The sequence below is a fragment of the Parasteatoda tepidariorum genome, chromosome 1, assembly GCF_982258835.1.
Source record: "Parasteatoda tepidariorum strain Cologne lab strain chromosome 1, Ptep-v5.0, whole genome shotgun sequence".
NCBI classification, from domain to species: Eukaryota; Metazoa; Arthropoda; class Arachnida; order Araneae; family Theridiidae; genus Parasteatoda; species Parasteatoda tepidariorum.
In genome coordinates, this window is record NC_141755.1 from 108032828 (window position 1) to 108059654 (window position 26827).

The window sequence follows — 26827 nt, forward strand, 5'->3', positions numbered from 1 at the left end:
AAGTTTTCGGTACTTAGAAAATTTCTGACGTTTTCGGTACTTAGAAAAATTCTGATGATTTCGGTACTTAGAAAAATTCTGATGATTTCGGAACTTAGAAAAATTCTGCTGATTTCGGTACTTGGAAAATTTCTGCCTTTTTCTTTACTTTGAAAAGACTCAGAAGTTTTCAGTACTTAGAAAATTTCTGACGTTTTCGGTACTTAGAAAAATTCTGACGTTTTCGGTACTTAGAAAAATTCTGCCGATTTCGGTACTTAGAAAAATTCTGTTCATTTCGGTACTTAGAAAAATTCTGTTGAATTTGGTACTTAGAAAAATTCCGTTGCTTTCGGTACTTTGAAAAGACTCAGAAGTTTTCGGTACTTAGAAAATTTCTGACGTTTTCGGTACTTTGAAAAATTCTGATGATTTCGGTACTTAGAAAAATTCGGTTGATTTCGGTACTTAGAAAAAATCTGTCGATTTCGGTACTTAGAAAAGACTCGGAAGTTTTCGGTACTTACAAAATTTCTGCCTTTTTCGGTACTTAGAAAACATTCAGAAGTTTTCGTTACTTAGAAAAATTCTGTCGAATTCGGTACTTAGAAAAATTCTGTTGATTTCGGTACTTGGAAAATTTCTGCCTTTTTCGGTACTTTGAAAAGACTCAGAAGTTTGCAGTACTTAGAAAATTTCTGACATTTTCGGTACTTAGAAAAATACTTACGATTTCGATACTTATCAAACATTCAGAAGTTTTCGGTACTTAGAAAAATTCTGCCGATTTCGGTACTTAGAAAAATTCTGTTGATTTCGGTACTTAGAAAAATTCTGTCGATTTCGGTACTTAGAAAAGATTCGGAAGTTTTCGGTACTTAGAAAATTTCTGACGTTTTCGGTACTTAGAAAAATTCTTTTGATTTCGGTACTTAGAAAATTTCTGCCTTTTTCGGTACTTTGAAAAGACTCAGAAGTTTTCGGTACTTAGAAAATTTCTGACGATTTCGGTACTTAGAAAAATTCTGTCGATTTCGGTACTAAGAAAACATTCAGAAGTTTTCGGTACATAGAAAATTTCTGCCTTTTTCGGTACTTAGAAAACATTCAAAATTTTCGGTACTTAGAAAAATTCTGTCGAATTCGGTACTTAGAAAAATTCTGTTGATTTCGGTACTTAGAAAAATTCAGTCAATTTCGGTACTTAGGAAAATTCTTACGATTTCGATACTTATTAAACATTCAGAAGTTTTCGGTACTTAGAAAAATTCTGCCGATTTCGGTACTTAGAAAATTCTGACGATTTCGGTACTTTGAAAAATTCTGCCTTTTTCGGTACTTTGAAAAGACTAGGAAGTTTGCAGTACTTAGAAAATTTCTGACGTTTTCGGTACTTAGAAAAATTCTTTTGATTTCGGTACTTAGAAAAATTCTGACGATATCGGTACTTAGAAAATTCTGACGATTTCGGTACTTCAAAACATTCTGATGATTTCGGATCTTAGAAAATTTCTGACCTTTTCGATACTTAGAAAATTTCTGACATTTTCGGTACTTAGAAAAATACTTACGATTTCGATACTTATTAAACATTCAGAAGTTTTCGGTACTTAGAAAAATTCTGCCGATTTCGGTACTTAGAAAAGACTCGGAAGTTTTCGGTACTTAGAAAATCTCTGACGTTTTCGGTACTTAGAAAAATTCTTTTGAATTCGGTACTTAGAAAATTTCTGCCTTTTTCGGTACTTAGAAAACATTCAAAAGTTTTCGGTACTTAGAAAAATTCTGTCGATTTCGGTACTTAGAAAAGACTCGGAAGTTTTCGGTACTTAGAAAATCTCTGACGTTTTCGGTACTTAGAAAAATTCTTTTGAATTCGGTACTTAGAAAATTTCTGCCTTTTTCGGTACTTAGAAAACATTCAAAAGTTTTCGGTACTTAGAAAAATTCTGTCGAATTCGGTACTTAGAAAAATTTTGTTGATTTCGGTACTTGGAAAATTTCTGCCTTTTTCGGTACTTTGAAAAGACTCAGAAGTTTTCGGTACTTAGAAAATTTCTGACGATTTCGGTACTTAGAAAAATTCCGCCGATTTCGGTACTTAGAAAAATTCTGACGATTTCGGTTTTTAGAAAAATTCTGGTGATTTCGGTACTTAGAAAATTTCTGACGTTTCCGGTACTTAGAAAAATTCTTACGATTTCGATACTTATTAAACATTCAGAAGTTTTCGGTACTTAGAAAAATTCTGTCGATCTCGGTACTTAGAAAAGACTCGGAAGTTTTCGGTACTTAGAAAATTTCTGACGTTTTCGGTACTTAGAAAAATTCTGATGATTTCGGTACTTAGAAAAATTCTGATGATTTCGGAACTTAGAAAAATTCTGCTGATTTCGGTACTTGGAAAATTTCTGCCTTTTTCTTTACTTTGAAAAGACTCAGAAGTTTTCAGTACTTAGAAAATTTCTGACGTTTTCGGTACTTAGAAAAATTCTGACGTTTTCGGTACTTAGAAAAATTCTGCCGATTTCGGTACTTAGAAAAATTCTGTTCATTTCGGTACTTAGAAAAATTCTGTTGAATTTGGTACTTAGAAAAATTCCGTTGATTTCGGTACTTTGAAAAGACTCAGAAGTTTTCGGTACTTAGAAAATTTCTGACGTTTTCGGTACTTTGAAAAATTCTGATGATTTCGGTACTTAGAAAAATTCGGTTGATTTCGGTACTTAGAAAAAATCTGTCGATTTCGGTACTTAGAAAAGACTCGGAAGTTTTCGGTACTTACAAAATTTCTGCCTTTTTCGGTACTTAGAAAACATTCAGAAGTTTTCGTTACTTAGAAAAATTCTGTCGAATTCGGTACTTAGAAAAATTCTGTTGATTTCGGTACTTGGAAAATTTCTGCCTTTTTCGGTACTTTGAAAAGACTCAGAAGTTTGCAGTACTTAGAAAATTTCTGACATTTTCGGTACTTAGAAAAATACTTACGATTTCGATACTTATCAAACATTCAGAAGTTTTCGGTACTTAGAAAAATTCTGCCGATTTCGGTACTTAGAAAAATTCTGTTGATTTCGGTACTTAGAAAAATTCTGTCGATTTCGGTACTTAGAAAAGATTCGGAAGTTTTCGGTACTTAGAAAATTTCTGACGTTTTCGGTACTTAGAAAAATTCTTTTGATTTCGGTACTTAGAAAATTTCTGCCTTTTTCGGTACTTTGAAAAGACTCAGAAGTTTTCGGTACTTAGAAAATTTCTGACGATTTCGGTACTTAGAAAAATTCTGTCGATTTCGGTACTAAGAAAACATTCAGAAGTTTTCGGTACATAGAAAATTTCTGCCTTTTTCGGTACTTAGAAAACATTCAAAATTTTCGGTACTTAGAAAAATTCTGTCGAATTCGGTACTTAGAAAAATTCTGTTGATTTCGGTACTTAGAAAAATTCAGTCAATTTCGGTACTTAGGAAAATTCTTACGATTTCGATACTTATTAAACATTCAGAAGTTTTCGGTACTTAGAAAAATTCTGCCGATTTCGGTACTTAGAAAATTCTGACGATTTCGGTACTTTGAAAAATTCTGCCTTTTTCGGTACTTTGAAGAGACTAGGAAGTTTGCAGTACTTAGAAAATTTCTGACGTTTTCGGTACTTAGAAAAATTCTTTTGATTTCGGTACTTAGAAAAATTCTGACGATATCGGTACTTAGAAAATTCTGACGATTTCGGTACTTCAAAACATTCTGATGATTTCGGATCTTAGAAAATTTCTGACCTTTTCGATACTTAGAAAATTTCTGACATTTTCGGTACTTAGAAAAATACTTACGATTTCGATACTTATTAAACATTCAGAAGTTTTCGGTACTTAGAAAAATTCTGCCGATTTCGGTACTTAGAAAAATTCTGTTGATTTCGGTACTTAGAAAAATTCTGTCGATTTCGGTACTTAGAAAAGACTCGGAAGTTTTCGGTACTTAGAAAATCTCTGACGTTTTCGGTACTTAGAAAAATTCTTTTGAATTCGGTACTTAGAAAATTTCTGCCTTTTTCGGTACTTAGAAAACATTCAAAAGTTTTCGGTACTTAGAAAAATTCTGTCGAATTCGGTACTTAGAAAAATTGTGTTGATTTCGGTACTTGGAAAATTTCTGCCTTTTTCGGTACTTTGAAAAGACTCAGAAGTTTTCGGTACTTAGAAAATTTCTGACGATTTCGGTACTTAGAAAAATTCCGCCGATTTCGGTACTTAGAAAAATTCTGACGATTTCGGTTTTTAGAAAAATTCTGGTGATTTCGGTACTTAGAAAATTTCTGACGTTTCCGGTACTTAGAAAAATTCTTACGATTTCGATACTTATTAAACATTCAGAAGTTTTCGGTACTTAGAAAAATTCTGTCGATCTCGGTACTTAGAAAAGACTCGGAAGTTTTCGGTACTTAGAAAATTTCTGACGTTTTCGGTACTTAGAAAAATTCTGATGATTTCGGTACTTAGAAAAATTCTGATGATTTCGGAACTTAGAAAAATTCTGCTGATTTCGATACTTGGAAAATTTCTGCCTTTTTCTTTACTTTGAAAAGACTCAGAAGTTTTCAGTACTTAGAAAATTTCTGACGTTTTCGGTACTTAGAAAAATTCTGACGTTTTCGGTACTTAGAAAAATTCTGCCGATTTCGGTACTTAGAAAAATTCTGTTGATTTCGGTACTTAGAAAAATTCTGCCTTTTTCGGTACTTTGAAAAGACTAGGAAGTTTGCAGTACTTAGAAAATTTCTGACGTTTTCGGTACTTAGAAAAATTCTTTTGATTTCGGTACTTAGAAAATTTCTGACGTTTTCGGTACTTTGAAAAGACTCAGAAGTTTTCGGTACTTAGAAAATTTCTGACGATTTCGGTACTTAGAAAAATTCTGTCGATTTCGGTACTAAGAAAACATTCAGAAGTTTTCGGTACATAGAAAATGTCTGCCTTTTTCGGTACTTAGAAAACATTCAAAATTTTCGGTACTTAGAAAAATTCTGTCGAATTCGGTACTTAGAAAAATTCTGTTGATTTCGGTACTTAGAAAAATTCAGTCAATTTCGGTACTTAGGAAAATTCTTACGATTTCGATACTTATTAAACATTCAGAAGTTTTCGGTACTTAGAAAAATTCTGCCGATTTCGGTACTTAGAAAATTCTGACGATTTCGGTACTTTGAAAAATTCTGCCTTTTTCGGTACTTTGAAAAGACTAGGAAGTTTGCAGTACTTAGAAAATTTCTGACGTTTTCGGTACTTAGAAAAATTCTTTTGATTTCGGTACTTAGAAAAATTCTGACGATATCGGTACTTAGAAAATTCTGACGATTTCGGTACTTCAAAACATTCTGATGATTTCGGATCTTAGAAAATTTCTGACCTTTTCGATACTTAGAAAATTTCTGACATTTTCGGTACTTAGAAAAATACTTACGATTTCGATACTTAGAAAAATTCTGTTGATTTCGGTACTTAGAAAAAATCTGTCGATTTCGGTACTTAGAAAAGACTCGGAAGTTTTCGGTACTTACAAAATTTCTGCCTTTTTCGGTACTTAGAAAACATTCAGAAGTTTTCGTTACTTAGAAAAATTCTGTCGAATTCGGTACTTAGAAAAATTCTGTTGATTTCGGTACTTGGAAAATTTCTGCCTTTTTCGGTACTTTGAAAAGACTCAGAAGTTTGCAGTACTTAGAAAATTTCTGACATTTTCGGTACTTAGAAAAATACTTACGATTTTGATACTTATTAAACATTCAGAAGTTTTCGGTACTTAGAAAAATTCTGCCGATTTCGGTACTTAGAAAAATTCTGTTGATTTCGGTACTTAGAAAAATTCTGTCGATTTCGGTACTTAGAAAAGACTCGGAAGTTTTCGGTACTTAGAAAATTTCTGACGTTTTCGGTACTTAGAAAAATTCTTTTGATTTCGGTACTTAGAAAATTTCTGCCTTTTTCGGTTCTTTGAAAAGACTCAGAAGTTTTCGGTACTTAGAAAATTTCTGACGATTTCGGTACTTAGAAAAATTCTGACGATTTCGTTACTTAGAAAAATTCTGTCGATTTCGGTACTTAGAAAACATTCAGAAGTTTTCGGTACTTAGAAAATTTCTGCCTTTTTCGGTACTTAGAAAACATTCAAAAGTTTTCGGTACTTAGAAAAATCCTGTCGAATTCGGTACTTAGAAAAATTCTGTTGATTTCGGTACTTAGAAAAATTCAGTCAATTTCGGTACTTAGGAAAATTCTTACGATTTCGATACTTATTAAACATTCAGAAGTTTTCGGTACTTAGAAAAATTCTGCCGATTTCGGTACTTAGAAAATTCTGACGATTTCGGTACTTTGAAAAATTCTTTTGATTTCGGTACTTAGAAAAATTCTGACGATATCGGTACTTAGAAAATTCTGACGATTTCGGTACTTCAAAACATTCTGATGATTTCGGATCTTAGAAAATTTCTGACCTTTTCGATACTTAGAAAATTTCTGCCTTTTTCGGTACTTAGAAAACATTCAGAAGTTTTCGTTACTTAGAAAAATTCTGTCTAATTCGGTACTTAGAAAAATTCTGTTGATTTCGGTACTTGGAAAATTTCTGCCTTTTTCGGTACTTTGAAAAGACTCAGAAGTTTGCAGTACTTAGAAAATTTCTGACATTTTCGGTACTTAGAAAAATACTTACGATTTCGATACTTATTAAACATTCAGAAGTTTTCGGTACTTAGAAAAATTCTGCCGATTTCGGTACTTAGAAAAATTCTGTTGATTTCGGTACTTAGAAAAATTCTGTCGATTTCAGTACTTAGAAAAGACTCGGAAGTTTTCGGTACTTAGAAAATTTCTGACGTTTTCGGTACTTAGAAAAATTCTTTTGAATTCGGTACTTAGAAAATTTCTGCCTTTTTCGGTACTTAGAAAACATTCAAAAGTTTTCGGTACTTAGAAAAATTCTGTCGAATTCGGTACTTAGAAAAATTCTGTTGATTTCGGTACTTGGAAAATTTCTGCCTTTTTCGGTACTTTGAAAAGACTCAGAAGTTTTCAGTACTTAGAAAATTTCTGACGTTTTCGGTACTTAGAAAAATTCTGACGTTTTCGGTACTTAGAAAAATTCTGCCGATTTCGGTACTTAGAAAAATTCTGTTGATTTCGGTACTTAGAAAAATTCAGTCGATTTTGGTACTTAGAAAAATTCTTACGATTTCGATACTTATTAAACATACAGAAGTTTTCGGTACTTAGAAAAATTCTGCCGATTTCGGTACTTAGAAAATTCTGACGATTTCGGTACTTTGAAAAATTCTGCCTTTTTCGGTACTTAGAAAACATTCAAAATTTTCGGTACTTAGAAAAATTCTGTCGAATTCGGTACTTAGAAAAATTCTGTTGATTTCGGTACTTAGAAAAATTCAGTCAATTTCGGTACTTAGGAAAATTCTTACGATTTCGATACTTATTAAACATTCAGAAGTTTTCGGTACTTAGAAAAATTCTGCCGATTTCGGTACTTAGAAAATTCTGACGATTTCGGTACTTTGAAAAATTCTGCCTTTTTCGGTACTTTGAAAAGACTAGGAAGTTTGCAGTACTTAGAAAATTTCTGACGTTTTCGGTACTTAGAAAAATTCTTTTGATTTCGGTACTTAGAAAAATTCTGACGATATCGGTACTTAGAAAATTCTGACGATTTCGGTACTTCAAAACATTCTGATGATTTCGGATCTTAGAAAATTTCTGACCTTTTCGATACTTAGAAAATTTCTGACATTTTCGGTACTTAGAAAAATACTTACGATTTCGATACTTATTAAACATTCAGAAGTTTTCGGTACTTAGAAAAATTCTGCCGATTTCGGTACTTAGAAAAATTCTGTTGATTTCGGTACTTAGAAAAATTCTGTCGATTTCGGTACTTAGAAAAGACTCGGAAGTTTTCGATACTTAGAAAATCTCTGACGTTTTCGGTACTTAGAAAAATTCTTTTGAATTCGGTACTTAGAGAATTTCTGCCTTTTTCGGTACTTTGAAAAGACTCAGAAGTTTTCGGTACTTAGAAAATTTCTGACGATTTCGGTACTTAGAAAAATTCCGCCGATTTCGGTACTTAGAAAAATTCTGACGATTTCGGTTTTTAGAAAAATTCTGGTGATTTCGGTACTTAGAAAATTTCTGACGTTTCCGGTACTTAGAAAAATTCTTACGATTTCGATACTTATTAAACATTCAGAAGTTTTCGGTACTTAGAAAAATTCTGTCGATCTCGGTACTTAGAAAAGACTCGGAAGTTTTCGGTACTTAGAAAATTTCTGACGTTTTCGGTACTTAGAAAAATTCTGATGATTTCGGTACTTAGAAAAATTCTGATGATTTCGGAACTTAGAAAAATTCTGCTGATTTCGGTACTTGGAAAATTTCTGCCTTTTTCTTTACTTTGAAAAGACTCAGAAGTTTTCAGCACTTAGAAAATTTCTGACGTTTTCGGTACTTAGAAAAATTCTGACGTTTTCGGTACTTAGAAAAATTCTGCCGATTTCGGTACTTAGAAAAATTCTGTTGATTTCGGTACTTAGAAAAATTCTGCCTTTTTCGGTACTTTGAAAAGACTAGGAAGTTTGCAGTACTTAGAAAATTTCTGACGTTTTCGGTACTTAGAAAAATTCTTTTGATTTCGGTACTTAGAAAATTTCTGACGTTTTCGGTACTTAGAAAATTTCTGACGTTTTCGGTACTTCGAAAAATTCTGCCGATTTCGGTACTTAGAAAACATTCAGAAGTTTTCGTTACTTAGAAAAATTCTGTCGAATTCGGTACTTAGAAAAATTCTGTTGATTTCGGTACTTGGAAAATTTCTGCCTTTTTCGGTACTTTGAAAAGACTCAGAAGTTTTCAGTACTTAGAAAATTTCTGACGTTTTCGGTACTTAGAAAAATTCTGACGTTTTCGGTACTTAGAAAAATTCTGCCGATTTCGGTACTTAGAAAAATTCTGTTGATTTCGGTACTTAGAAAAATTCAGTCGATTTCGGTACTTAGAAAAATTCTTACGATTTCGATACTTATTAAACATACAGAAGTTTTCGGTACTTAGAAAAATTCTGCCGATATCGGTACTTAGATAATTCTGACGATTTCGGTACTTTGCAAAATTCTGCCTTTTTCGGTACTTTGAAAAGACTCAGAAATTTTCGGTACTTAGAAAATTTCTGACGATTTCGGTACTTAGAAAAATTCTGCCGATTTCGGTACTTAGAAAATTTCTGACGTTTCCGGTACTTAGAAAAATTCTTACGATTTCGATACTTATTAAACATTCAGAAGTTTTCGGTACTTAGAAAAATTCTGTCGATCTCGGTACTTAGAAAAGACTCGGAAGTTTTCGGTACTTAGAAAATTTCTGACGTTTTCGGTACTTAGAAAAATTCTGATGATTTCGGTACTTAGAAAAATTCTGATGATTTCGGAACTTAGAAAAATTCTGCTGATTTCGGTACTTGGAAAATTTCTGCCTTTTTCTTTACTTTGAAAAGACTCAGAAGTTTTCAGTACTTAGAAAATTTCTGACGTTTTCGGTACTTAGAAAAATTCTGACGTTTTCGGTACTAAGAAAAATTCTGCCGATTTCGGTACTTAGAAAAATTCTGTTGATTTCGGTACTTAGAAAAATTCTGCCTTTTTCGGTACTTTGAAAAGACTAGGAAGTTTGCAGTACTTAGAAAATTTCTGACGTTTTCGGTACTTAGAAAATTTCTGACGTTTTCGGTACTTCGAAAAATTCTGCCGATTTCGGTACTTAGAAAACATTCAGAAGTTTTCGTTACTTAGAAAAATTCTGTCGAATTCGGTACTTAGAAAAATTCTGTTGATTTCGGTACTTAGAAAAATTCTGTCGATTTCGGTACTTAGAAAAATTCTGTCGATTTCGGTACTTAGAAAAATTCTGTTGATTTCGGTACTTGGAAAATTTCTGCCTTTTTCGGTACTTTGAAAAGACTCAGAAGTTTTCAGAACTTAGAAAATTTCTGACGTTTTCGGTATTTAGAAAAATTCTGACGTTTTCGGTACTTAGAAAAATTCTGCCGATTTCGGTACTTAGAAAAATTCTGTTGATTTCGGTACTTAGAAAAATTCAGTCGATTTCGGTACTTAGAAAAATTCTTACGATTTCGATACTTATTAAACATACAGAAGTTTTCGGTACTTAGAAAAATTCTGCCGATTTCGGTACTTAGATAATTCTGACGATTTCGGTACTTTGCAAAATTCTGCCTTTTTCGGTACTTTGAAAAGACTAGGAAGTTTGCAGTACTTAGAAAATTTCTGACGTTTTCGGTACTTAGAAAAATTCTTTTGATTTCGGTACTTAGAAAAATTCTGACGATATCGGTACTTAGAAAATTCTGACGATTTCGGTACTTAGAAACATTCTGATGATTTCGGATCTTAGAAAATTTCTGACCTTTTCGATACTTAGAAAATTTCTGACGTTTTCGGTACTTAGAAAAATTCTGTCGATTTCGGTACTTGGAAAATTTCTGCCTTTTTCGGTACTTTGAAAAGACTCAGAAGTTTTCAGTACTTAGAAAATATCTGACGTTTTCGGTACTTACAAAATTTCTGCCTTTTTCGGTACTTAGAAAACATTCAGAAGTTTTCGTTACTTAGAAAAATTCTGTCGAATTCGGTACTTAGAAAAATTCTGTTGATTTCGGTACTTGGAAAATTTCTGCCTTTTTCGGTACTTTGAAAAGACTCAGAAGTTTGCAGTACTTAGAAAATTTCTGACATTTTTGGTACTTAGAAAAATACTTACGATTTCGATACTTATTAAACATTCAGAAGTTTTCGGTACTTAGAAAAATTCTGCCGATTTCGGTACTTAGAAAAATTCTGTTAATTTCGGTACTTAGAAAAATTCTGTCGATTTCGGTACTTAGAAAAGACTCGGAAGTTTTCGGTACTTAGAAAATTTCTGACGTTTTCGGTACTTAGAAAAATTCTGATGATTTCGGTACTTAGAAAAATTCTGATGATTTCGGAACTTAGAAAAATTCTGCTGATTTCGGTACTTGGAAAATTTCTGCCTTTTTCTTTACTTTGAAAAGACTCAGAAGTTTTCAGTACTTAGAAAATTTCTGACGTTTTCGGTACTTAGAAAAATTCTGACGTTTTCGGTACTTAGAAAAATTCTGCCGATTTCGGTACTTAGAAAAATTCTGTTGATTTCGGTACTTAGAAAAATTCTGCCTTTTTCGGTACTTTGAAAAGACTAGGAAGTTTGCAGTACTTAGAAAATTTCTGACGTTTTCGGTACTTAGAAAAATTCTTTTGATTTCGGTACTTAGAAAATTTCTGACGTTTTCGGTACTTAGAAAATTTCTGACGTTTTCGGTACTTCGAAAAATTCTGCCGATTTCGGTACTTAGAAAACATTCAGAAGTTTTCGTTACTTAGAAAAATTCTGTCGAATTCGGTACTTAGAAAAATTCTGTTGATTTCGGTACTTGGAAAATTTCTGCCTTTTTCGGTACTTTGAAAAGACTCAGAAGTTTTCAGAACTTAGAAAATTTCTGACGTTTTCGGTACTTAGAAAAATTCTGACGTTTTCGGTACTTAGAAAAATTCTGCCGATTTCGGTACTTAGAAAAATTCTGTTGATTTCGGTACTTAGAAAAATTCAGTCGATTTCGGTACTTAGAAAAATTCTTACGATTTCGATACTTATTAAACATACAGAAGTTTTCGGTACTTAGAAAAATTCTGCCGATTTCGGTACTTAGATAATTCTGACGATTTCGGTACTTTGCAAAATTCTGCCTTTTTCGGTACTTTGAAAAGACTAGGAAGTTTGCAGTACTTTTAAAATTTCTGACGTTTTCGGTACTTAGAAAAATTCTTTTGATTTCGGCACTTAGAAAAATTCTGACGATATCGGTACTTAGAAAATTCTGACGATTTCGGTACTTAAAAACATTCTGATGATTTCGGATCTTAGAAAATTTCTGACCTTTTCGATACTTAGAAAATTTCTGACGTTTTCGGTACTTAGAAAAATTCTGTCGATTTCGGTACTTGGAAAATTTCTGCCTTTTTCGGTACTTTGAAAAGACTCAGAAGTTTTCAGTACTTAAAAAATATCTGACGTTTTCGGTACTTACAAAATTTCTGCCTTTTTCGGTACTTAGAAAACATTCAGAAGTTTTCGTTACTTAGAAAAATTCTGTCAAATTCGGTACTTAGAAAACATTCAGAAGTTTTCGTTACTTAGAAAAATTCTGTCGAATTCGGTACTTAGAAAAATTCTGTTCATTTCGGTACTTGGAAAATTTCTGCCTTTTTCGGTACTTTGAAAAGACTCAGAAGTTTGCAGTACTTAGAAAATTTCTGACATTTTTGGTACTTAGAAAAATACTTACGATTTCGATACTTATTAAACATTCAGAAGTTTTCGGTACTTAGAAAAATTCTGCCGATTTCGGTACTTAGAAAAATTCTGTTGATTTCGGTACTTAGAAAAATTCTGTCGAATTCGGTACTTAGAAAAGACTCGGAAGTTTTCGGTACTTAGAAAAATTCTTTTGATTTCGGTACTTAGAAAATTTCTGCCTATTTCGGTTCTTTGAAAAGACTCAGAAGTTTTCGGTACTTAGAAAATTTCTGACGATTTCGGTACTTAGAAAAATTCTGATGATTTCGGTACTTAGAAAAATTCTGATGATTTCGGAACTTAGAAAAATTCTGCTGATTTCGGTACTTGGAAAATTTCTGCCTTTTTCTTTACTTTGAAAAGACTCAGAAGTTTTCAGTACTTAGAAAATTTCTGACGTTTTCGGTACTTAGAAAAATTCTGACGTTTTCGGTACTTAGAAAAATTCTGCCGATTTCGGTACTTAGAAAAATTCTGTTGATTTCGGTACTTAGAAAAATTCTGCCTTTTTCGGTACTTTGAAAAGACTAGGAAGTTTGCAGTACTTAGAAAATTTCTGACGTTTTCGGTACTTAGAAAAATTCTTTTGATTTCGGTACTTAGAAAATTTCTGACGTTTTCGGTACTTCGAAAAATTCTGCCGATTTCGGTACTTAGAAAACATTCAGAAGTTTTCGTTACTTAGAAAAATTCTGTCGAATTCGGTACTTAGAAAAATTCTGTTGATTTCGGTACTTGGAAAATTTCTGCCTTTTTCGGTACTTTGAAAAGACTCAGAAGTTTTCAGAACTTAGAAAATTTCTGACGTTTTCGGTACTTAGAAAAATTCTGACGTTTTCGGTACTTAGAAAAATTCTGCCGATTTCGGTACTTAGATAATTCTGACGATTTCGGTACTTTGCAAAATTCTGCCTTTTTCGGTACTTTGAAAAGACTAGGAAGTTTGCAGTACTTTTAAAATTTCTGACGTTTTCGGTACTTAGAAAAATTCTTTTGATTTCGGTACTTAGAAAAATTCTGACGATATCGGTACTTAGAAAATTCTGACGATTTCAGTACTTAAAAACATTCTGATGATTTCGGATCTTAGAAAATTTCTGACCTTTTCGATACTTAGAAAATTTCTGACGTTTTCGGTACTTAGAAAAATTCTGTCGATTTCGGTACTTGGAAAATTTCTGCCTTTTTCGGTACTTTGAAAAGACTCAGAAGTTTTCAGTACTTAAAAAATATCTGACGTTTTCGGTACTTACAAAATTTCTGCCTTTTTCGGTACTTAGAAAACATTCAGAAGTTTTCGTTACTTAGAAAAATTCTGTCGAATTCGGTACTTAGAAAAATTCTGTTCATTTCGGTACTTGGAAAATTTCTGCCTTTTTCGGTACTTTGAAAAGACTCAGAAGTTTGCAGTACTTAGAAAATTTCTGACATTTTTGGTACTTAGAAAAATACTTACGATTTCGATACTTATTAAACATTCAGAAGTTTTCGGTACTTAGAAAAATTCTGCCGATTTCGGTACTTAGAAAAATTCTGTTGATTTCGGTACTTAGAAAAATTCTGTCGATTTCGGTACTTAGAAAAGACTCGGAAGTTTTCGGTACTTAGAAAAATTCTTTTGATTTCGGTACTTAGAAAATTTCTGACGATTTCGGTACTTAGAAAAATTCTGACGATTTCGGTACTTAGAAAAATTCTGTCGATTTCGGTACTTAGAAAACATTCAGAAGTTTTCGGTACTTAGAAAATTTCTGCCTTTTTCGGTACTTAGAAAACATTCAAAAGTTTTCGGTACTTAGAAAAATCCTGTCGACTTCGGTACTTAGAAAATTCTGACGATTTCGGTACTTTGAAAAATTCTGCCTTTTTCGGAACTTTGAAAAGACTAGGAAGTTTGCAGTACTTAGAAAATTTCTGACGTTTTCGGTACTTAGAAAAATTCTTTTGATTTTGGTACTTAGAAAAATTCTGACGATATCGGTACTTAGAAAATTCTGACGATTTCGGTACTTCAAAACATTCTGATGATTTCGGATCTTAGAAAATTTCTGACCTTTTCGATACTTAGAAAATTTCTGCCTTTTTCGGTACTTAGAAAACATTCAGAAGTTTTCGTTACTTAGAAAAATTCTGTCGAATTCGGTACTTAGAAAAATTCTGTTGATTTCGGTACTTGGAAAATTTCTGCCTTTCTCGGTACTTTGAAAAGACTCAGAAGTTTGCAGTACTTAGAAAATTTCTGACATTTTCGGTACTTAGAAAAATACTTACGATTTCGATACTTATTAAACATTCAGAAGTTTTCGGTACTTAGAAAAATTCTGCCGATTTCGGTACTTAGAAAAATTCTGTTGATTTCGGTACTTAGAAAAATTCTGTCGATTTCGGTACTTAGAAAAGACTCGGAAGTTTTCGGAACTTAGAAAATTTCTGACGTTTTCGGTACTTAGAAAAATTCTTTTGATTTCGGTACTTAGAAAAATTCTGACGATATCGGTACTTAGAAAATTCTGACGATTTCGGTACTTAAAAACATTCTGATGATTTCGGATCTTAGAAAATTTCTGACCTTTTCGATACTTAGAAAATTTCTGACGTTTTCGGTACTTAGAAAAATTCTGTCGATTTCGGTACTTGGAAAATTTCTGCCTTTTTCGGTACTTTGAAAAGACTCAGAAGTTTTCAGTACTTAGAAAATATCTGACGTTTTCGGTACTTAGAAAATTTCTGACATTTTCGGTACTTAGAAAAATTCTGCCGATTTCGGTACTTAGAAAAATTCTGTTGATTTCGGTACTTAGAAAAATTCTGTCGATTTCGGTACTTAGAAAAGACTCGGAAGTTTTCGGTACTTAGAAAAATTCTGCCGATTTCGGTACTAAGAAAATTTCTGACATTTTCGGTACTTAGAAAATTTCTGACGTTTTCGGTACTTAGAAAAATTCTGATGATTTCGGATCTTAGAAAATTTCTGACCTTTTCGGTACTTAGAAAATTTCTGTTGATTTCGGTACTTGGAAAATTTCTGCCTTTTTCGGTACTTTGAAAAGACTCAGAAGTTTTCAGTACTTAGAAAATTTCTGACGTTTTCGGTACTTAGAAAATTTCTGACGTTTTCGGTACTTCGAAATATTCTGCCGATTTCGGTACTTAGAAAAATTCTGTTTATTTCGGTACTTAGAAAAATTCTGTTGAATTTGGTACTTAGAAAAATTCCGTTGATTTCGGTACTTTGAAAAGACTCAGAAGTTTTCGGTACTTAGAAAATTTCTGACGTTTTCGGTACTTTGAAAAATTCTGATGATTTCGGTACTTAGAAAAATTCTGTTGATTTCGGTACTTAGAAAAAATCTGTCGATTTCGGTACTTAGAAAAGACTCGGAAGTTTTCGGTACTTACAAAATTTCTGCCTTTTTCGGTACTTAGAAAACATTCAGAAGTTTTCGTTACTTAGAAAAATTCTGTCGAATTCGGTACTTAGAAAAATTCTGTTGATTTCGGTACTTGGAAAATTTCTGCCTTTTTCGGTACTTTGAAAAGACTCAGAAGTTTGCAGTACTTAGAAAATTTCTGACATTTTCGGTACTTAGAAAAATACTTACGATTTCGATACTTATTAAACATTCAGAAGTTTTCGGTTCTTAGAAAAATTCTGCCGATTTCGGTACTTAGAAAAATTCTGTTGATTTCGGTACTTAGAAAAATTCTGTCGATTTCGGTACTTAGAAAAGACTCGGAAGTTTTCGGTACTTAGAAAATTTCTGACGTTTTCGGTACTTAGAAAAATTCTTTTGATTTCGGTACTTAGAAAATTTCTGCCTTTTTCGGTACTTAGAAAACATTCAAAAGTTTTCGGTACTTAGAAAAATTCTGTCGAATTCGATACTTAGAAAAATTCTGTTGATTTCGGTACTTAGAAAAATTCTGTCGATTTCGGTACTTAGAAAAGACTCGGAAGTTTTCGGTACTTAGAAAATTTCTGACGTTTTCGGTACTTAGAAAAATTCTTTTGATTTCGGTACTTAGAAAATTTCTGCCTTTTTCGGTACTTTGAAAAGACTCAGAAGTTTTCGGTACTTAGAAAATTTCTGACGATTTCGGTACTTAAAAAAATTCTGACGATTTCGGTACTTAGAAAAATTCTGTCGATTTCGGTACTTAGAAAACATTCAGAAGTTTTCGGTACTTAGAAAATTTCTGACTTTTTCGGTACTTAGAAAACATTCAAAAGTTTTCGGTACTTAGAAAAATTCTGTCGAATTCGGTACTTAGAAAAATTCTGTTGATTTCGGTACTTGGAAAATTTCTGCCTTTTTCGGTACTTTGAAAAATTCTGACGTTTTCGGTACTTAGAAAAATTCTGCCGATTTCGGTACTTAGAAAAATTCTGTTGATTTCGGTACTTAGAAAAATTCTGCCGATTTCGGTACTTAGATAATTCTGACGATTTCGGTACTTTGCAAAATTCTGCCTTTTTCGGTACTTTGAAAAGACTAGGAAGTTTGCAGTACTTAGAAAATTTCTGACGTTTTCGGTACTTAGAAAAATTCTTTTGATTTCGGTACTTAGAAAAATTCTGACGATATCGGTACTTAGAAAATTCTGACGATTTCGGTTCTTAGAAACATTCTGATGATTTCGGATCTTAGAAAATTTCTGACCTTTTCGATACTTAGAAAATTTCTGACGTTTTCGGTACTTTGAAAAATTCTGCCGATTTAGGTACTTAGAAAAATTCTGTTGATTTCGGTACTTAGAAAAGACTCGGAAGTTTTCGGTACTTAGAAAAATTCTGCCGATTTCGGTACTAAGAAAATTTCTGACATTTTCGGTACTTAGAAAATTTCTGACGTTTTCGGTACTTAGAAAAATTCTGATGATTTCGGATCTTAGAAAAATTCTGTCGATTTCGGTACTTAGAAAAGACTCGGAAGTTTTCGGTACTTAGAAAATTTCTGACGTTTTCGGTACTTAGAAAAATTCTGATGATTTCGGTACTTAGAAAAATTCTGCCGATTTCGGTACTTATAAAAATTCTGTTGATTTCGGTACTTAGAAAAAATCTATCGATTTCGGTACTTAGAAAAGACTCGGAAGTTTTCGGTACTTACAAAATTTCTGCCTTTTTCGGTACTTAGAAAACATTCAGAAGTTTTCGTTACTTAGAAAAATTCTGTCGAATTCGGTACTTAGAAAAATTCTGTTGATTTCGGTTCTTGGAAAATTTCTGCCTTTTTCAGTACTTTGAAAAGACTTAGTTTGCAGTACTTAGAAAATTTCTGACATTTTCGGTACTTAGAAAAATACTTACGATTTCGATACTTATTAAACATTCAGAAGTTTTCGGTACTTAGAAAAATTCTGCCGATTTCGGTACTTAGAAAAATTCTGTTGATTTCGGAACTTAGAAAAATTCTGTCGATTTCGGTACTTAGAAAAGACTCGGAAGTTTTCGGTACTTAGAAAATTTCTGACGTTTTCGGTACTTAGAAAAATTCTTTTGATTTCGGTACTTAGAAAATTTCTGCCTTTTTCGGTACTTTGAAAACTCAGAAGTTTTCGGTACTTAGAAAATTTCTGACGATTTCGGTACTTAGAAAAATTCTGACGATTTCGGTACTTAGAAAAATTCTGTCGATTTCGGTACTTAGAAAACATTCAGAAGTTTTCGGTACTTAGAGAAATCCTGTCGAATTCGGTACTTAGAAAAATTCTGTTGATTTCGGTACTTAGAAAAATTCAGTCAATTTCGGTACTTAGGAAAATTCTTACGATTTCGATACTTATTAAACATTCAGAAGTTTTCGGTACTTAGAAAAATTCTGCCGATTTCGGTAATTAGAAAATTCTGACGATTTCGGTACTTTGAAAAATTCTGCCTTTTTCGAAACTTTGAAAAGACTAGGAAGTTTGCAGTACTTAGAAAATTTCTGACGTTTTCGGTACTTAGAAAAATTCTTTTGATTTCGGTACTTAGAAAAATTCTGACGATATCGGTACTTAGAAAATTCTGACGATTTCGGTACTTCAAAACATTCTGATGATTTTGGATCTTAGAAAATTTCTGACATTTTCGGTACTTAGAAAATTTCTGACGATTTCGGTACTTAAAAAAATTCTGACGATTTCGGTACTTAGAAAAATTCTGTCGATTTCGGTACTTAGAAAACATTCAGAAGTTTTCGGTACTTAGAAAATTTCTGCCTTTTTCGGTACTTAGAAAACATTCAAAAGTTTTCGGTACTTAGAAAAATTCTGTCGAATTCGGTACTTAGAAAAATTCTGTTGATTTCGGTACTTAGAAAAATTCAGTCAATTTCGGTACTTAGGAAAATTCTTACGATTTCGATACTTATTAAACATTCAGAAGTTTTCGGTACTTAGAAAAATTCTGCCGATTTCGGTACTTAGAAAAATTCTGTTGATTTCGGTACTTAGAAAAATTCTGTCGATTTCGGTACTTAGAAAAGACTCGGAAGTTTTCGGTACTTAGAAAATTTCTGACGTTTTCGGTACTTAGAAAAATTCTTTTGATTTCGGTACTTAGAAAATTTCTGCCTTTTTCGGTACTTAGAAAACATTCAAAAGTTTTCGGTACTTAGAAAAATTCTGTCGAATTCGATACTTAGAAAAATTCTGTTGATTTCGGTACTTAGAAAAATTCTGTCGATTTCGGTACTTAGAAAAGACTCGGAAGTTTTCGGTACTTAGAAAATTTCTGACGTTTTCGGTACTTAGAAAAATTCTTTTGATTTCGGTACTTAGAAAATTTCTGCCTTTTTCGGTACTTTGAAAAGACTCAGAAGTTTTCGGTACTTAGAAAATTTCTGACGATTTCGGTACTTAAAAAAATTCTGACGATTTCGGTACTTAGAAAAATTCTGTCGATTTCGGTACTTAGAAAACATTCAGAAGTTTTCGGTACTTAGAAAATTTCTGCCTTTTTCGGTACTTAGAAAACATTCAAAAGTTTTCGGTACTTAGAAAAATTCTGTCGAATTCGGTACTTAGAAAAATTCTGTTGATTTCGGTACTTAGAAAAATTCTGTTGATTTCGGTACTTAGAAAAATTCAGTCGATTTCGGTACTTAGAAAAATTCTTACGATTTCGATACTTATTAAACATACAGAAGTTTTCGGTACTTAGAAAAATTCTGCCGATTTCGGTACTTAGATAATTCTGACGATTTCGGTACTTTGCAAAATTCTGCCTTTTTCGGTACTTTGAAAAGACTAGGAAGTTTGCAGTACTTAGAAAATTTCTGACGTTTTCGGTACTTAGAAAAATTCTTTTGATTTCGGTACTTAGAAAAATTCTGACGATATCGGTACTTAGAAAATTCTGACGATTTCGGTACTTAGAAACATTCTGATGATTTCGGATCTTAGAAAATTTCTGACCTTTTCGATACTTAGAAAATTTCTGACGTTTTCGGTACTTAGAAAAATTCTGCCGATTTCGGTACTTATAAAAATTCTGTTGATTTCGGTACTTAGAAAAAATCTATCGATTTCGGTACTTAGAAAAGACTCGGAAGTTTTCGGTACTTACAAAATTTCTGCCTTTTTCGGTACTTAGAAAACATTCAGAAGTTTTCGTTACTTAGAAAAATTCTGTCGAATTCGGTACTTAGAAAAATTCTGTTGATTTCGGTTCTTGGAAAATTTCTGCCTTTTTCAGTACTTTGAAAAGACTTAGTTTGCAGTACTTAGAAAATTTCTGACATTTTCGGTACTTAGAAAAATACTTACGATTTCGATACTTATTAAACATTCAGAAGTTTTCGGTACTTAGAAAAATTCTGCCGATTTCGGTACTTAGAAAAATTCTGTTGATTTCGGAACTTAGAAAAATTCTGTCGATTTCGGTACTTAGAAAAGACTCGGAAGTTTTCGGTACTTAGAAAATTTCTGACGTTTTCGGTACTTAGAAAAATTCTTTTGATTTCGGTACTTAGAAAATTTCTGCCTTTTTCGGTACTTTGAAAACTCAGAAGTTTTCGGTACTTAGAAAATTTCTGACGATTTCGGTACTTAGAAAAATTCTGACGATTTCGGTACTTAGAAAAATTCTGTCGATTTCGGTACTTAGAAAACATTCAGAAGTTTTCGGTACTTAGAGAAATCCTGTCGAATTCGGTACTTAGAAAAATTCTGTTGATTTCGGTACTTAGAAAAATTCAGTCAATTTCGGTACTTAGGAAAATTCTTACGATTTCGATACTTATTAAACATTCAGAAGTTTTCGGTACTTAGAAAAATTCTGCCGATTTCGGTAATTAGAAAATTCTGACGATTTCGGTACTTTGAAAAATTCTGCCTTTTTCGAAACTTTGAAAAGACTAGGAAGTTTGCAGTACTTAGAAAATTTCTGACGTTTTCGGTACTTAGAAAAATTCTTTTGATTTCGGTACTTAGAAAAATTCTGACGATATCGGTACTTAGAAAATTCTGACGATTTCGGTACTTCAAAACATTCTGATGATTTTGGATCTTAGAAAATTTCTGACATTTTCGGTACTTAGAAAATTTCTGACGATTTCGGTACTTAAAAAAATTCTGACGATTTCGGTACTTAGAAAAATTCTGTCGATTTCGGTACTTAGAAAACATTCAGAAGTTTTCGGTACTTAGAAAATTTCTGCCTTTTTCGGTACTTAGAAAACATTCAAAAGTTTTCGGTACTTAGAAAAATTCTGTCGAATTCGGTACTTAGAAAAATTCTGTTGATTTCGGTACTTAGAAAAATTCAGTCAATTTCGGTACTTAGGAAAATTCTTACGATTTCGATACTTATTAAACATTCAGAAGTTTTCGGTACTTAGAAAAATTCTGCCGATTTCGGTACTTAGAAAAATTCTGTTGATTTCGGTACTTAGAAAAATTCTGTCGATTTCGGTACTTAGAAAAGACTCGGAAGTTTTCGGTACTTAGAAAATTTCTGACGTTTTCGGTACTTAGAAAAATTCTTTTGATTTCGGTACTTAGAAAATTTCTGCCTTTTTCGGTACTTAGAAAACATTCAAAAGTTTTCGGTACTTAGAAAAATTCTGTCGAATTCGATACTTAGAAAAATTCTGTTGATTTCGGTACTTAGAAAAATTCTGTCGATTTCGGTACTTAGAAAAGACTCGGAAGTTTTCGGTACTTAGAAAATTTCTGACGTTTTCGGTACTTAGAAAAATTCTTTTGATTTCGGTACTTAGAAAATTTCTGCCTTTTTCGGTACTTTGAAAAGACTCAGAAGTTTTCGGTACTTAGAAAATTTCTGACGATTTCGGTACTTGAAAAAATTCTGACGATTTCGGTACTTAGAAAAATTCTGTCGATTTCGGTACTTAGAAAACATTCAGAAGTTTTCGGTACTTAGAAAATTTCTGCCTTTTTCGGTACTTAGAAAACATTCAAAAGTTTTCGGTACTTAGAAAAATTCTGTCGAATTCGGTACTTAGAAAAATTCTGTTGATTTCGGTACTTGGAAAATTTCTGCCTTTTTCGGTACTTTGAAAAATTCTGACGTTTTCGGTACTTAGAAAAATTCTGTTGATTTCGGTACTTAGAAAAATTCAGTCGATTTCGGTACTTAGAAAAATTCTTACGATTTCGATACTTATTAAACATACAGAAGTTTTCGGTACTTAGAAAAATTCTGCCGATTTCGGTACTTAGATAATTCTGACGATTTCGGTACTTTGCAAAATTCTGCCTTTTTCGGTACTTTGAAAAGACTAGGAAGTTTGCAGTACTTAGAAAATTTCTGACGTTTTCGGTACTTAGAAAAATTCTTTTGATTTCGGTACTTAGAAAAATTCTGACGATATCGGTACTTAGAAAATTCTGACGATTTCGGTACTTAGAAACATTCTGATGATTTCGGATCTTAGAAAATTTCTGACCTTTTCGATACTTAGAAAATTTCTGACGTTTTCGGTACTTAGAAAAATTCTGTCGATTTCGGTACTTGGAAAATTTCTGCCTTTTTCGGTACTTTGAAAAGACTCAGAAGTTTTCAGTACTTAGAAAATATCTGACGTTTTCGGTACTTAGAAAATTTCTGACATTTTCGGTACTTTGAAAAATTCTGCCGATTTAGGTACTTAGAAAAATTCTGTTGATTTCGGTACTTAGAAAAGACTCGGAAGTTTTCGGTACTTAGAAAAATTCTGCCGATTTCGGTACTAAGAAAATTTCTGACATTTTCGGTACTTAGAAAATTTCTGACGTTTTCGGTACTTAGAAAAATTCTGATGATTTCGGATCTTAGAAAAATTCTGTCGATTTCGGTACTTAGAAAAGACTCGGAAGTTTTCGGTACTTAGAAAATTTCTGACGTTTTCGGTACTTAGAAAAATTCTGATGATTTCGGATCTTAGAAAATTTCTGTCGATTTCGGTACTTAGAAAAATTCTGTTGATTTCGGTACTTGGAAAATTTCTGCCTTTTTCAGTACTTTGAAAAGACTTAGTTTGCAGTACTTAGAAAATTTCTGACATTTTCGGTACTTAGAAAAATACTTACGATTTCGATACTTATTAAACATTCAGAAGTTTTCGGTACTTAGAAAAATTCTGCCGATTTCGGTACTTAGAAAAGACTCGGAAGTTTTCGGTACTTAGAAAATTTCTGACGTTTTCGGTACTTAGAAAAATTCTTTTGATTTCGGTACTTAGAAAATTTCTGCCTTTTTCGGTACTTTGAAAACTCAGAAGTTTTCGGTACTTAGAAAATTTCTGACGATTTCGGTACTTAGAAAAATTCTGACGATTTCGGTACTTAGAAAAATTCTGTCGATTTCGGTACTTAGAAAACATTCAGAAGTTTTCGGTACTTAGAAAATTTCTGCCTTTTTCGGTACTTAGAAAACATTCAAAAGTTTTCGGTACTTAGAAAAATCCTGTCGAATTCGGTACTTAGAAAAATTCTGTTGATTTCGGTACTTAGAAAAATTCAGTCAATTTCGGTACTTAGGAAAATTCTTACGATTTCGATACTTATTAAACATTCAGAAGTTTTCGGTACTTAGAAAAATTCTGCCGATTTCGGTACTTAGAAAATTCTGACGATTTCGGTACTTTGAAAAATTCTGCCTTTTTCGAAACTTTGAAAAGACTAGGAAGTTTGCAGTACTTAGAAAATTTCTGACGTTTTCGGTACTTAGAAAAATTCTTTTGATTTCGGTACTTAGAAAAATTCTGACGATATCGGTACTTAGAAAATTCTGACGATTTCGGTACTTCAAAACATTCTGATGATTTCGGATCTTAGAAAATTTCTGACCTTTTCGATACTTAGAAAATTTCTGACGTTTTCGGTACTTAGAAAAATTCTGTCGATTTCGGTACTTGGAAAATTTCTGCCTTTTTCGGTACTTTGAAAAGACTCAGAAGTTTTCATTACTTAGAAAATATCTGACGTTTTCGGTACTTAGAAAATTTCTGACATTTTCGGTACTTAGAAAATTTCTGACGATTTCGGTACTTAAAAAAATTCTGACGATTTCGGTACTTAGAAAAATTCTGTCGATTTCGGTACTTAGAAAACATTCAGAAGTTTTCGGTACTTAGAAAATTTCTGCCTTTTTCGGTACTTAGAAAACATTCAAAAGTATTCGGTACTTAGAAAAATTCTGTCGAATTCGGTACTTAGAAAAATTCTGTTGATTTCGGTACTTAGAAAAATTCAGTCAATTTCGGTACTTAGGAAAATTCTTACGATTTCGATACTTATTAAACATTCAGAAGTTTTCGGTACTTAGAAAAATTCTGCCGATTTCGGTACTTAGAAAATTCTGACGATTTCGGTACTTTGAAAAATTCTGCCTTTTTCGGTACTTTGAAAAGACTAGGAAGTTTGCAGTACTTAGAAAATTTCTGACGTTTTCGGTACTTAGAAATATTCTTTTGATTTCGGTACTTAGAAAAATTCTGACGATATCGGTACTTAGAAAATTCTGACGATTTCGGTACTTAAAAACATTCTGATGATTTCGGATCTTAGAAAATTTCTGACCTTTTGGATACTTAGAAAATTTCTGACGTTTTCGGTACTTAGAAAAATTCTGTCGATTTCGGTACTTGGAAAATTTCTGCCTTTTTCGGTACTTTGAAAAGACTCAGAAGTTTTCAGTACTTAGAAAATATCTGACGTTTTCGGTACTTAGAAAATTTCTGACATTTTCGGTACTTAGAAAAATACTTACGATTTCGATACTTAGAAAAATTCTGTTGATTTCGGTTCTTAGAAAAATTCTGTCGATTTCGGTACTTAGAAAAGACTCGGAAGTCTTCGGTACTTAGAAAATTTCTGACGTTTTCGGTACTTAGAAAAATTCTTTTGATTTCGGTACTTGGAAAATTTCTGCCTTTTTCGGTACTTTGAAAAGACTCAGAAGTTTTCGGTACTTAGAAAATTTCTGACGATTTCGGTACTTAGAAAAATTCTGACGATTTCGGTACTTAGAAAAATTCTGTCGATTTCGGTACTTAGAAAACATTCAGAAGTTTTCGGTACTTAGAAAATTTCTGCCTTTTTCGGTTCTTAGAAAACATTCAAAAGTTTTCGGTACTTAGAAAAATTCTGTCGAATTCGGTGCTTAGAAAAATTCTGTTGATTTCGGTACTTAGAAAAATTCAGTCAATTTCGGTACTTAGGAAAATTCTTACGATTTCGATACTTATTAAACATTCAGAAGTTTTCGGTACTTAGAAAAATTCTGCCGATTTCGGTACTTAGAAAAATTCTGTTGATTTCGGAACTTAGAAAAATTCTGTCGATTTCGGTACTTAGAAAAGACTCGGAAGTTTTCGGTACTTAGAAAATTTCTGACGTTTTCGGTACTTAGAAAAATTCTTTTGATTTCGGTACTTAGAAAATTTCTGCCTTTTTCGGTACTTTGAAAAGACTCAGAAGTTTTCGGTACTTAGAAAATTTCTGACGATTTCGGTACTTAAAAAAATTCTGACGATTTCGGTACTTAGAAAAATTCTGTCGATTTCGGTACTTAGAAAACATTCAGAAGTTTTCGGTACTTAGAAAATTTCTGCCTTTTTCGGTACTTAGAAAACATTCAAAAGTTTTCGGTACTTAGAAAAATTCTGTCGAATTCGGTACTTAGAAAAATTCTGTTGATTTCGGTACTTGGAAAATTTCTGACTTTTTCGGTACTTTGAAAAGACTCTGAAGTTTTCAGTACTTAGAAAATTTCTGACGTTTTCGGTACTTAGAAAAATTCTGACGTTTTCGGTACTTAGAAAAATTCTGCCGATTTCGGTACTTAGAAAAATTCTGTTGATTTCGGTACTTAGAAAAATTCAGTCGATTTCGGTACTTAGAAAAATTCTTACGATTTCGATACTTATTAAACATACAGAAGTTTTCGGTACTTAGAAAAATTCTGCCGATTTCGGTACTTAGATAATTCTGACGATTTCGGTACTTTGCAAAATTCTGCCTTTTTCGGTACTTTGAAAAGACTAGGAAGTTTGCAGTACTTAGAAAATTTCTGACGTTTTCGTTACTTAGAAAAATTCTTTTGATTTCGGTACTTAGAAAAATTCTGACGATATCGGTACTTAGAAAATTCTGACGATTTCGGTACTTAGAAACATTCTGATGATTTCGGATCTTAGAAAATTTCTGACCTTTTCGATACTTAGAAAATTTCTGACGTTTTCGGTACTTAGAAAAATTCTGTCGATTTCGGTACTTGGAAAATTTCTGCCTTTTTCGGTACTTTGAAAAGACTCAGAAGTTTTCAGTACTTAGAAAATATCTGACGTTTTCGGTACTTAGAAAATTTCTGACATTTTCGGTACTTAGAAAAATTCTGACGTTTTCGGTACTTAGAAAAATTCTGCCGATTTCGGTACTTAGAAAAATTCTGTTGATTTCGGTACTTAGAAAAATTCAGTCGATTTCGGTACTTAGAAAATTTCTGCCTTTTTCGGTACTTTGAAAAGACTCAGAAGTTTTCAGTACTTTGAAAAGACTCTGAAGTTTTCAGTACTTAGAAAATTTCTGACGTTTTCGGTACTTAGAAAAATTCTGACGTTTTCGGTACTTAGAAAAATTCTGCCGATTTCGGTACTTAGAAAAATTCTGTTGATTTCGGTACTTAGAAAAATTCAGTCGATTTCGGTACTTAGAAAAATTCTTACGATTTCGATACTTATTAAACATACAGAAGTTTTCGGTACTTAGAAAAATTCTGCCGATTTCGGTACTTAGATAATTCTGACGATTTCGGTACTTTGCAAAATTCTGCCTTTTTCGGTACTTTGAAAAGACTAGGAAGTTTGCAGTACTTAGAAAATTTCTGACGTTTTCGTTACTTAGAAAAATTCTTTTGATTTCGGTACTTAGAAAAATTCTGACGATATCGGTACTTAGAAAATTCTG